This window comes from Bombina bombina, chromosome 3 (genome assembly GCF_027579735.1).
Source record: "Bombina bombina isolate aBomBom1 chromosome 3, aBomBom1.pri, whole genome shotgun sequence".
Taxonomy (NCBI): domain Eukaryota; kingdom Metazoa; phylum Chordata; class Amphibia; order Anura; family Bombinatoridae; genus Bombina; species Bombina bombina.
Window position 1 is genome coordinate 1049200045 of NC_069501.1, and position 12376 is coordinate 1049212420.

Genomic DNA, 12376 nt, shown 5'->3' on the forward strand with positions numbered 1-12376 from the left:
TTAGTATAGTGGCGGCAATGTCGGGGAGCGGCGGAATAGGGGTTAATAACTTTATTTAGGTGGTGGCGATGTCGGGGAGCAGTGGAATAGGGGTTGATAACTTTATTTAGGTGGCGGCGATGTCGGGAGCGGCAGATTAGGGGCTAATAACTTTATTTAGTGTTGCCTATGTCGGGGGCAGCAGATTAGGAGTGTTTGGACTTGGGGTTTATGTTAGGGTGTTAGGTTTAAACGTAACTTTTTTCCGCCATAGACATCAATGGGGTTGCGTTACAGCGATCGCCATTCCGCACTTCAGGTGTTAGTTTTTTTTCAAAAACTCTCTCCCCATTGATGTCTATGGGAAAAGCGTGCATGAGCATGTCAAAGCAGCCCTTGGATTTTGTGCGTTATGGAGCTTAAAGCAACCATATCGCACACACAAGGAGGCTTTTCAGAAACTCGGAATGGCAGCGCTGTTGGGAGTGAAATAACACAACTTTTGTTGCGTTCGTTTCGCACCCTGTTTAACGCAAAACTCATAATCTAGGTGATTTTCTATTCATTTTCGTATACAATCAACCAATCAGCTGGCATTTATTTGCTGGTCTACTGCTTCGCTTATCAAATTTTCTAAGTAATAATTCAGAATCTCTCTACCCTTTTTGTTGATATCAAGTACTATTTAGTTTATAATTAACCTTTTGTGGTGTTACATTTTATTTCTCACTTGTCAAATCCTGTAACTTTTTAATATCATCACTCACATGGGCAACTCAATGATTTGTATGTGTGCAGTGAGACAAATCATTTCAATGGCAATGTTATCTTAAAGGAATATAATGCCCAAAAAAATATTTTGTGATTTAGGCAGAGTTTACCATGTTACATTTAAAAAAAAAATTTATTTGTATTATTTAAATTGCTTCATTCCCATGGTATCCTTTGTTGAATCGATATCAAGTAGATGTTTGGACCACTAGATGGCAGGAAATAGTGCTGCCATTTAGTGCTCCAGACATATGCATACTCCTGAGTTCTGTGCCTGCTTTTAAAAAAAGATACCAAAAGAACAAGGAAAATTATATTATAGAAGTAAATTAGAAAGTTGTTTAAATCTGCATGCCCTATCTAAGTCATGAAAGAAACATTTTGGGTTTCATGTCTGTCACGGATACCAGGCTGCCAAGGTTAAACCTCCACCCCCTACTATCTCGCCCCATCAATATTTTCACCGGATTTGGACTTTTGGGAGCATTCGCAATCTCTCAGACATTTGGTTTACTTGTTTTGTGTCCTTTACATCCCCATGGAAGAGCTGATCTCTGACCGCATAGCCCCTCTCCAGCCGGGCAGGCTCCTGGAACTACCAGCTGGCCACGCTTCCCTGAATAACCACTAACATTTACACCAGGTCGCTCCAGCGGTCCTGCATTCCAGAGCTCCTCTCTTTTGGGGATTGGTACCCCCTATGGAGGGCAAGAGTTGGGGTGATTTCCGGAGGGGAGCTCCATTGGGAAACTGGGGGTTCTGGACCCCCTACAACTCCTAATTCCCCATGGCCTTCCCGGTGTACACTTGATCACCCGTAGCTCCTGCCCCCAGCCATGGAGCATGTGGCTTTTTGGACTGTAGTATCTGGAAGTGCTGCTGCTCCCCCGGGATCACCCAGGAATAGCCACCTCTGTACCACTGGGACTCTATAAGACAATGGACACTATGGGGGGTGCCAGCCTGTCTGGAGGGGCAGAAATGGTGGGAGATCTGAGGGTCTGATAAGACTCCTTATCAAGATATGTTTGTGTATATAAGCATTGTGTTTCCACAATAAAGTTGTTCTTTGTTTCACCCGAGTACTGGTTCTGTCTGGTTATTTGGGTGGGCTCCACTATAATCACTTTGCTCCTCTATATAGTGGCATGTTCCAGGTATAGGAAGGACCCTTCTGGTGGAGCTACCCAGTCGGGGTAGCCGGAGTCCGTCACATTTGATTGGCAGTGGTGGGTGCTTCCGTCTACCTGGAACGTCCAAACCACCAACTGAAGACCTCCTCGGATGGAGCAGCAGTACACTGGGCTCCGGAAGAATATGCTGAAAGACTTGCTGGAGGCTCGGGGAAAAGTTACTGGCAGTCCTCTCTTTTGCGCTCTCTCTCTCTCCCCCTCTTTTGCACTCTCTCTCTCCCCCTCTCTTTTGCGCTCTCTCTCCCCCCCTTTCTTTTGTGCTCTCTCTCCCCCCTCTCTTTTGCGCTCTCTCCCCCTCTCTTTTGCTCTGTCTCTCTCTCCTTTTTTTTTGCTCTATCTCTCCCTTCCTCTCTTTTGCTCTCTCTCCATCCCTCTCTTTTGCTCTCTCTCCCCCTCTCTTTTGCTCTCTCTCTCCCCCCTCTCTCCCCCCTCTTTTTTGCTCTCTCTTGCCCCCCTCTCTTTTGCTCTCTCCCCCTCTCTTCTGCACTTCCCCTCTCTTCTGCTCTTCCCCCTCTCTTTAGCTCTTTCCTATCTCTTTTTGTCTCTCCCCCTCTCTTTCTATTTCTCTCCCCTCTCTGTCGCGCCGACCATGCCCGGCCACGGCCCCGTCACTCCCGACCATGTCCCCGATCAAGTCGGCCACGTCCACGACCCCGTCCGGCCACGCCCCCTTCCACCTCAAACAGCATGGATTGTCAGGTAAGGCCAGGTGTGTTTGTTCTCGTGCTGTCTCTACTGCGCATGACAGCTTTGGACAAACACACGGCCTTTTATATAATAGGATAGTGAAACAAAACTGAATTATCTATAGGACCATGGAAATAATTTAAATATATAAGTGCATAATATAAATGCCACCATGTTTAAGGGCAACTAGTGTATATGTGTATGAGTGACCTTTATGCTATATAGCCATAATGTATATGGAAAAGTAGAGATAGAATTGTGAGCCAATATAAAAACTAAAAAGTGTTGAATGTCTTGTGTAAAAAAAAAATAATAAGGACTGTTATACTGTTTATAAACTGGAAATTAATTAGTGTATGTAAATATGTGATGCAAAATGATTCTCAAGAGGTATAAACTGTAGTTATATACTGTGGTGTGAAAAACTATAATGTAAGCCTCTAAAAATATTCGGCCAGATTACGAGTTTTGCGTTAGAAGCTGTGCGGTGCTAATGAGCAGTTTTTTCTGACCGCTCACTTTCCCACAGCAGTGGTATTACGGGTTTTTACAAACCCGGCGTTAAAAAGGCAAGAAGTGAGCGTTGAGCAAAATTGTGCTATATATCGCACTTCAATACCAGCGCTGCTTAAGTCAGCGGTGAGCTGGTCATACGTGCTCGTGCACGATTTCCCCATAGACATCAATGGCGAGAGCCGGCTGAGAAAAAGTCTAACCCCTGCAAAAAAGCAGCGTAAAACTCAGTAATGCAGCCCCATTGATTCCTATGGGGAAATAAAATTTATGTTTACAACTAACACCCTAACATGAACCCCGAGTCTAAACACCCCTAATCTTACACTTATTAACCCCTAATCTGCCGCCCCAGACATCGTTGCCACCTACATTATATTTTTTAACCCCTAATCTACCACTCCTGACATCGCTGCCACTATAATAAACATATTAACCCCTAAACCGCCGCACTCCCACCTTGCAAACATTAGTTAAATATTATTAACCCCTGATCTGCCGTCCCTAACATAGCCGCCACCTACCTACATTTATTAACCCCTAATCTGCCGCCCCCAACGTCGCCACCACTATACTAAATGTATTAACCCCTAAACCTAAGTCTAACCCTAACCCTAACACCCCCTAACTTAAATATAATTACAATAAATCTAAATAAAATTAATATTATTACCTAAATAATTCCTATTTAAAACTAAATACTTACCTGTAACATAAACCCTAAGATAGCTACAATATAACTAATAGTTACATTGTAGCTAGCTTAGGGTTTATTTTTATTTTACAGGCAAGTTTGTATTTATTTTAACTAGGTAGAATAGTTATTAAATAGTAATTAACTATTTACTAACTACCTAGCTAAAATAAATACAAAAGTACCTGTAAAATAAAACCTAACCTAAGTTACACCTAACACTACACTACAATTAAATAAATGACCTAAATTAAATACAATTAAATAAATTAAATACAATTAGCAAAAGTACAAAAAAACAAACACTAAATTACAGAAAATAGTAAACAAATTACAAGATATTTAAACTAATTACACCTAATCTAATAGCCCTATCAAAATAAAAAAGCCCCACCCCCCCAAAATAAAAAAAAACCTCTAGCCTAAACTAAACTACCAATAGCCCTTAAAAGGGCCTTTTGCAGGGCATTACACCAAAGAAATCAGCTCTTTTACCTGTAAAAAAAAAATACAAACACCCCCCAACAGTAAAACCCACCACCCACACAACAACCCCCCCCCAAATAAAAACCTAGCTAAAAAACCTAGGCCTAGATTTAGAGTTCGGCGGTAGCCGTCAAAACCAGCGTTAGAGGCTCCTAACGCTGGTTTTGGCCGCCCGCTGGTATTTGGAGTCAGTGATTAAAGGGTCTAACGCTCACTTTACAGCCGCGACTTTTCCATACCGCAGATCCCCCTACACCATTTGCGTAGCCTATCTTTTCAATGGGATCTTTCTAACGCTGGTATTTAGAGTCGTTTCTGCAGTGAGCGTTAGAGCTCTAACGACAAGATTCCAGCCGCCTGAAAAAAGCAGGAGTTAAGAGCTTTCTGGCTAACGCCGGTTCATAAAGCTCTTAACTACTGTACCCTAAAGTACACTAACACCCATAAACTACCTATGTACCCCTAAACCGAGCTCCCCCCACATCGCCGCCACTCGATTAAAAATTTTAACCCCTAATCTGCCGACCGCCACCTACGTTATACTTATGTACCCCTAATCTGCTGCCCCTAACCCCGCCGACCCCTATATTATATTTATTAACCCCTAACTTGCCCCCCACAACGTCGCCGCAAGCTACTTAAAATAATTAACCCCTAATCTTCCGACCGCAAATCGCCGCCACCTACGTTATCCCTATGTACCCCTAATCTGCTGCCCCTAACATCGCCGACCCCTATGTTATATTTATTAACCCCTAATCTGCCCCCCACAACGTCGCCGACACCTACCTACACTTATTAACCCCTAATCTGCCGAGCGGACCTGAGCGCTACTATAATAAAGTTATTAACCCCTAATCCGCCTCACTAACCCTATCATAAATAGTATTAACCCCTAATCTGCCCTCCCTAACATCGCCGACACCTACCTTCAATTATTAACCCCTAATCTGCCGACCGGAGCTCACCGCTATTCTAATAAATGTATTAACCCCTAAAGCTAAGTCTAACCCTAACACTAACACCCCCCTAAGTTAAATATAATTTTTATCTAACGAAATAAATTAACTCTTATTAAATAAATTATTCCTATTTAAAGCTAAATACTTACCTGTAAAATAAATCCTAATATAGCTACAATATAAATTACATTTATATTATAGCTATTTTAGGATTAATATTTATTTTACAGGCAACTTTGTAATTATTTTAACCAGGTACAATAGCTATTAAATAGTTAAGAACTATTTAATAGTTACCTAGTTAAAATAATTACAAATTTACCTGTAAAATAAATCCTAACCTAAGATATAATTAAACCTAACACTACCCTATCAATAAAATAATTAAATAAACTACCTACAATTACCTACAATTAACCTAACACTACACTATCAATAAATTAATTAAACACAATTGCTACAAATAAATACAATTAAATAAACTAGCTAAAGTACAAAAAATAAAAAAGAACTAAGTTACAGAAAATAAAAAAATATTTACAAACATAAGAAAAATATTACAACAATTTTAAACTAATTACACCTACTCTAAGCCCCCTAATAAAATAACAAAGACCCCCAAAATAAAAAATTCCCTACCCTATTCTAAAATACAAAAATTACAAGCTCTTTTACCTTACCAGCCCTGAACAGGGCCCTTTGCGGGGCATGCCCCAAGAATTTCAGCTCTTTTGCCTGTAAAAAAAAACATACAATACCCCCCCCCAACATTACAACCCACCACCCACATACCCCTAATCTAACCCAAACCCCCTTAAATAAACCTAACACTAATCCCCTGAAGATCTTCCTAACTTGTCTTCACCATCCAGGTATCACCGATCCGTCCTGGCTCCAAGATCTTCATCCAACCCAAGCGGGGGTTGGCGATCCATAATCCGGTGCTCCAAAGTCTTCCTCCTATCCGGCAAGAAGAGGACATCCGGACCGGCAAACATCTTCTCCAAGCGGCATCTTCTATGTTCTTCCATCCGATGACGACCGGCTCCATCTTGAAGACCTCCAGCGCGGATCCATCCTCTTCTTCCGACGACTAGACGACGAATGACGGTTCCTTTAAGGGACGTCATCCAAGATGGCGTCCCTCGAATTCCGATTGGCTGATAGGATTCTATCAGCCAATCGGAATTAAGGTAGGAATTTTCTGATTGGCTGATGGAATCAGCCAATCAGAATCAAGTTCAATCCGATTGGCTGATCCAATCAGCCAATCAGATTGAGCTCGCATTCTATTGGCTGATCGGAACAGCCAATAGAATGCGAGCTCAATCTGATTGGCTGATTGGATCAGCCAATCGGATTGAACTTGATTCTGATTGGCTGATTCCATCAGCCAATCAGAATATTCCTACCTTAATTCCGATTGGCTGATAGAATCCTATCAGCCAATCGGAATTCGAGGGACGCCATCTTGGATGACGTCCCTTAAAGGAACCGTCATTCGTCGTCTAGTCGTCGGAAGAAGAGGATGGATCCGCGCTGGAGGTCTTCAAGATGGAGCCGGTCGTCATCGGATGGAAGAACATAGAAGATGCCGCTTGGAGAAGATGTTTGCCGGTCCGGATGTCCTCTTCTTGCCGGATAGGAGGAAGACTTTGGAGCACCGGATTATGGATCGCCAACCCCCGCTTGGGTTGGATGAAGATCTTGGAGCCAGGACGGATCGGTGATACCTGGATGGTGAAGACAAGGTAGGAAGATCTTCAGGGGATTAGTGTTAGGTTTATTTAAGGGGGTTTGGGTTAGATTAGGGGTATGTGGGTGGTGGGTTGTAATGTTGGGGGGGGGGGGTATTGTATGTTTTTTTTTACAGGCAAAAGAGCTGAAATTCTTGGGGCATGCCCCGCAAAGGGCCCTGTTCAGGGCTGGTAAGGTAAAAGAGCTTGTAATTTTTGTATTTTAGAATAGGGTAGGGAATTTTTTATTTTGGGGGTCTTTGTTATTTTATTAGGGGGCTTAGAGTAGGTGTAATTAGTTTAAAATTGTAATATTTTTCTTATGTTTGTAAATATTTTTTTATTTTCTGTAACTTAGTTCTTTTTTATTTTTTGTACTTTAGATAGTTTATTTAATTGTATTTATTTGTAGCAATTGTGTTTAATTAATTTATTGATAGTGTAGTGTTAGGTTAATTGTAGGTAATTGTAGGTAGTTTATTTAATTATTTTATTGATAGGGTAGTGTTAGGTTTAATTATAACTTAGGTTAGGATTTATTTTACAGGTAAATTTGTAATTATTTTAACTAGGTAACTATTAAATAGTTCTTAACTATTTAATAGCTATTGTACCTGGTTAAAATAATTACAAAGTTACCTGTAAAATAAATATTAATCCTAAAATAGCTATAATATAAATGTAATTTATATTGTAGCTATATTAGGATTTATTTTACAGGTAAGTATTTAGCTTTAAATAGGAATAATTTATTTAATAAGAGTTAATTTATTTCGTTAGATGAAAATTATATTTAACTTAGGGGGGTGTTAGTGTTAGGGTTAGACTTAGCTTTAGGGGTTAATACATTTATTAGAATAGCGGTGAGCTCCGGTCGGCAGATTAGGGGTTAATAATTGAAGGTAGGTGTCGGCGATGTTAGGGAGGGCAGATTAGGGGTTAATACTATTTATGATAGGGTTAGTGAGGCGGATTAGGGGTTAATAACTTTATTATAGTAGCGCTCAGGTCCGCTCGGCAGATTAGGGGTTAATAAGTGTAGGTAGGTGTCGGCGACGTTGTGGGGGGCAGATTAGGGGTTAATAAATATAACATAGGGGTCGGCGATGTTAGGGGTAGCAGATTAGGGGTACATAGGGATAACGTAGGTGGCGGCGGTTTACGGAGCGGCAGATTAGGGGTTAATAATAATATGCAGGGGTCAGCGATAGCGGGAGCGGCAGATTAGGGGTTAATAAGTGTAAGGTTAGGGGTGTTTAGACTCGGGGTACATGTTAGAGTGTTAGGTGCAGACGTAGGAAGTGTTTCCCCATAGGAATCAATGGGGCTGCGTTAGGAGCTGAACGCTGCTTTTTTGCAGGTGTTAGGTTTTTTTTCAGCTCAAACAGCCCCATTGTTTCCTATGGGAGAATCGTGCACGAGCACGTTTTTGAGGCCGGCCGCGTCCGTAAGCAACTCTGGTATCGAGAGTTGCTTTTGCGGTAAAAATGCTCTACGCTCCTTTTTTGGAGCCTAACGCAGCATTTGTTTTAACTCTCGATACCAGAGTTAAATTTATGGTGCGGCCAGAAAAAAGCCCGCGGAGCGTTAACAGCCCTTTTACCGCCGAACTCTAAATCTAGGCCCTAAGCTCCACATTGCCCTGAAAAGGGCATTTGGATGGGCATTGCCCTTAAAAGGGCAGTTAGCTCTTTTGCTGCCCAAAGCCCTAACCTAAAAATAAAACCCACCCAATACACACTTAAAAAAACCTAACACTAACCCCCTGAAGATCAACTTACTGTTCTGAAGACCGGACATCCATCCTCAAGGAAGCGGCAGAAGTCTTCATCCAACTGGGCCGAAGTCCTCAACGAAGCTGGGAGAAGTCTTCATCCAAGCCGGGCGAAGTTGTCCTCCAGACGGGCAGAAGTCTTCATCCAGACGGCATCTTCTATCTTCATCCATCCGACGCGGAGCGGCTCCATCTTCAAGACATCCGACGTGGAGCATCCTCTTCATCCAGAGTCTTCTTACTGAATGAAGGTTCCTTTAAATGATGTCATCCAAGATGGCATCCCTTAGATTCCGATTGGCTGATAGAATTCTATCAGCCAATCGGAATTAAGGTAGAAAAAATCCTATTGGCTGATGCAATCAGCCAATAGGATTGAAGTTCAATCCTATTAGCTGAACCAATCAGCCAATAGGATTGAGCTCACATTCTACTGGCTGATTGGAACAGCCAATAGAATGGAAGCTAAATCCTATTGGCTGATTGCATCAGCCAATAGGATTTTTTCCACCTTAATTACAATTGGTTGATAGAATTCTATCAGCCAATCGGAATCTAAGGGACACCATCTTGGATGACGTCATTTAAAGGAACCTTCATTCAGTAATAAGACTCCGGATGAAGAGGATGCTCTGCGTTGGATGTTTTGAAGATGGAGCCGCTCTGCGTCTGATGGATGAAGATAGAAGATGCCGTCTGGATGAAGACTTCTGCCCGTCTGGAGGACCACTTCGCCCGGCTTGGATGAAGACTTTTCCCGGCTTCGTTGAGAACTTCGGCCCGGTTGGATGAAGACTTCTGCCGCTTCCTTGAGGATGGATGTCCAGTCTTCAGAACAGTAAGTCGATCTTCAGAGGTTTAGTGTTAGGTTTTTTTAAAGGGTGTATTGGGTGGGTTTTATTTTTAGGTTAGGGCTTTGGGCCGCAAAAGAGCTAACTGCCCTTTTAAGGGCAATGCCCATCCAAATGCCATTTTCAGGGCAATGGGGAGCTTTTTTTTAGTTAGGTTTTTATTTGGGGGGTTTGTTGTGTGGGTGGTGGTTTTTACTGTTGGGGGGTGTTTGTATTTATTTTTTTTACAGGTAAAAGAGCTGATTACTTTGGGGCAATGCCCCGCAAAAGGCCCTTTTAAGAGCTATTGGTAGTTTAGTTTAGGCTAGGGGGGGGGTTTATTTTGGGGGGGCTTTTTTATTTTGATAGGGCTATTAGATTAGGTGTAATTAGTTTAAAGATCTGTCATTTGTTTTTTATTTTCTGTAATTTAGTGGGGTTTTTTTTTTGTGATTTAGCTAATGTATTTAATTGTATTTAATTAAGGGAATTTATTTAATTGTAGGGTTAGGTTAGGTGTTAGTGTAACTTATGTTAGGTTTTATTTTACAGGTCAATTTGTCTTTATTTTAGCTAGGTAGTTATTAAATAGTTAATAACTATTTAATAACTATTCTACCTAGTTAAATAAATACAAACTTGCCTGTAAAATAAAAATAAAACCTAAGCTAGCTAAAATGTAACTATTAGTTATATTGTAGCTAGCTTAGAGTTTGCGTTATAGGTAAATATTTAGTTTTAAATAGGAATAATGTAGTTAACGATAGGAATTTTATTTAGATTTATTTAAATTATATTTAAGTTAGGGGGTGTTAGGGTTAGGGTTAGACTTTAAAAATGAACTGAGGAGTCTCCTAGATACAGCCTGTGAGGAGGGTCTAATAAAACCAGAGTTGGCTCAACACTGTCTGGTTGATCATCCCATTGTCCCAACCTTTCGCATAGTGCCCAAAACTCACAAAACTCTGAAAAATCCACCGGGCAGGCCCATTGTGGCCAGCAGGGGCTCACTGTGCGAGAGGTTGGGAGACTGGCTAGATAACGTACTTCAGCCAATAGTGAGATCCCTACCTGGTTACATTAGGGATAGCACCCATCTAATTAACAGAATAGAAAATCAGAAATGGCATGACACTTATAAATGGTTGACCATAGATGTTTCCGCTCTCTATTCCAGTATTCCTCACATAGAAGGACTCAAAGCCCTCAAATATATGCTAGAAAGATTTACTGACTTCCCTAACATTTTCATTGATTTTCTATTGGAGGTCACACAGTTTCTTCTGACACATAATTTTTTTGTAATTGAGGGGACGTATTACCTCCAGAGATGTGGCACAGCTATGGGGGCAAAGTTTGCCCCCTCATATGCAAACTTGTATATGGGTTACTTTGAAGTCTGCCACATCTTTGGAGGTGATTGTCATCTCAGGGCAAATATCATCATATACGGCAGATATATCAATAATTTACAGAGATTACAAAGACACAACTGTCCCACAATTCATTCAATATCTAAACCAGAACGAGCTAAACTTATCTTTTACCTACAAGGTTCATGGTAGAGACATTGATTACTTAGACTTACATTTACAACACGATGAGGAAAACAACATCATTATCTCTAATTATAGCAAACCACTATCTAGAAACACCATTCTAAGAGCAGATTCTTGCCATGCACCACACATAAGAAAAGGCATACCCAAAGGACAGTTTCTCCGCTTACGCAGGAACCTTTCCACACTGAGAATATATTACAGAGAAGCCAAGATCTTAAAAGAAAAATTGACAATTTGAGGTTACAACAAATTATCATTAAACAAAATCATGACTCAGGTAGCAAAAATGGATAGACAAACCTTATTGAATAAAACAGAGAGGGACAACAGTCGAACACTTAACAAGAAATCACATACACATACCACTTCCACAAGACAAGAATCAAATCACAGTAATGAAACACTAGATAAAGACCCCATATACTTTATGACCAAATACAGCGGTCAGTTTTACCAAATTTGTAGAATAATCAGAAAGTACTTACCAGTTCTCAATGGAGATACCATACTAAAACATAAAATGGACAATATAGTCAAGTTTTCAGCCAAGAAGGATACCAATCTAGGTGATATAGTAAAGAAAAAATTTCACAAAAAAGTTGAGTCCCGTACCAACTGGTTAACACCATCCGCTGGCTTCTACAGATGTGGGCATGCCCGCTGCAAAAGCTGTGACTATACTAATCCAAGCACTACTTTTACGTCAACACAAACAGGAAAAACCTATTACATCAAGAACAGGATTAATTGTACATCTACATTTGTCATCTATCTAATTACTTGTAAGGAATGTGGGTTCCAATACGTGGGAATCACGACACGCCCTCTCAAAGATAGAGTTAGAGAACATTTAACTTCCATAGAAGAAACCTCACCAAGAACTCCTGTAGCAAAACACTTTCACACACACACTAACCATATTAGGATTTTTTCTTTTCAAGGAATAGAACATATAGATAAAGACCCCCAAGGAGGTGACAGAGTTAAAATACTTCTCAAGAGAGAAGTTTATTGGATCTTCACACTAGCAACCAGGTCACCAACAGGCATCAATAGGAGATATGATGTAAACGTATTTATAGAATAATATACAAAACTCAAATTCATTACTCAGGCCCCCTTGGTCTTAAGAGACTAAACAAGGAGTTTTCTCTAGTGATTCTATTTCTCTCATATACGGATAAGACCT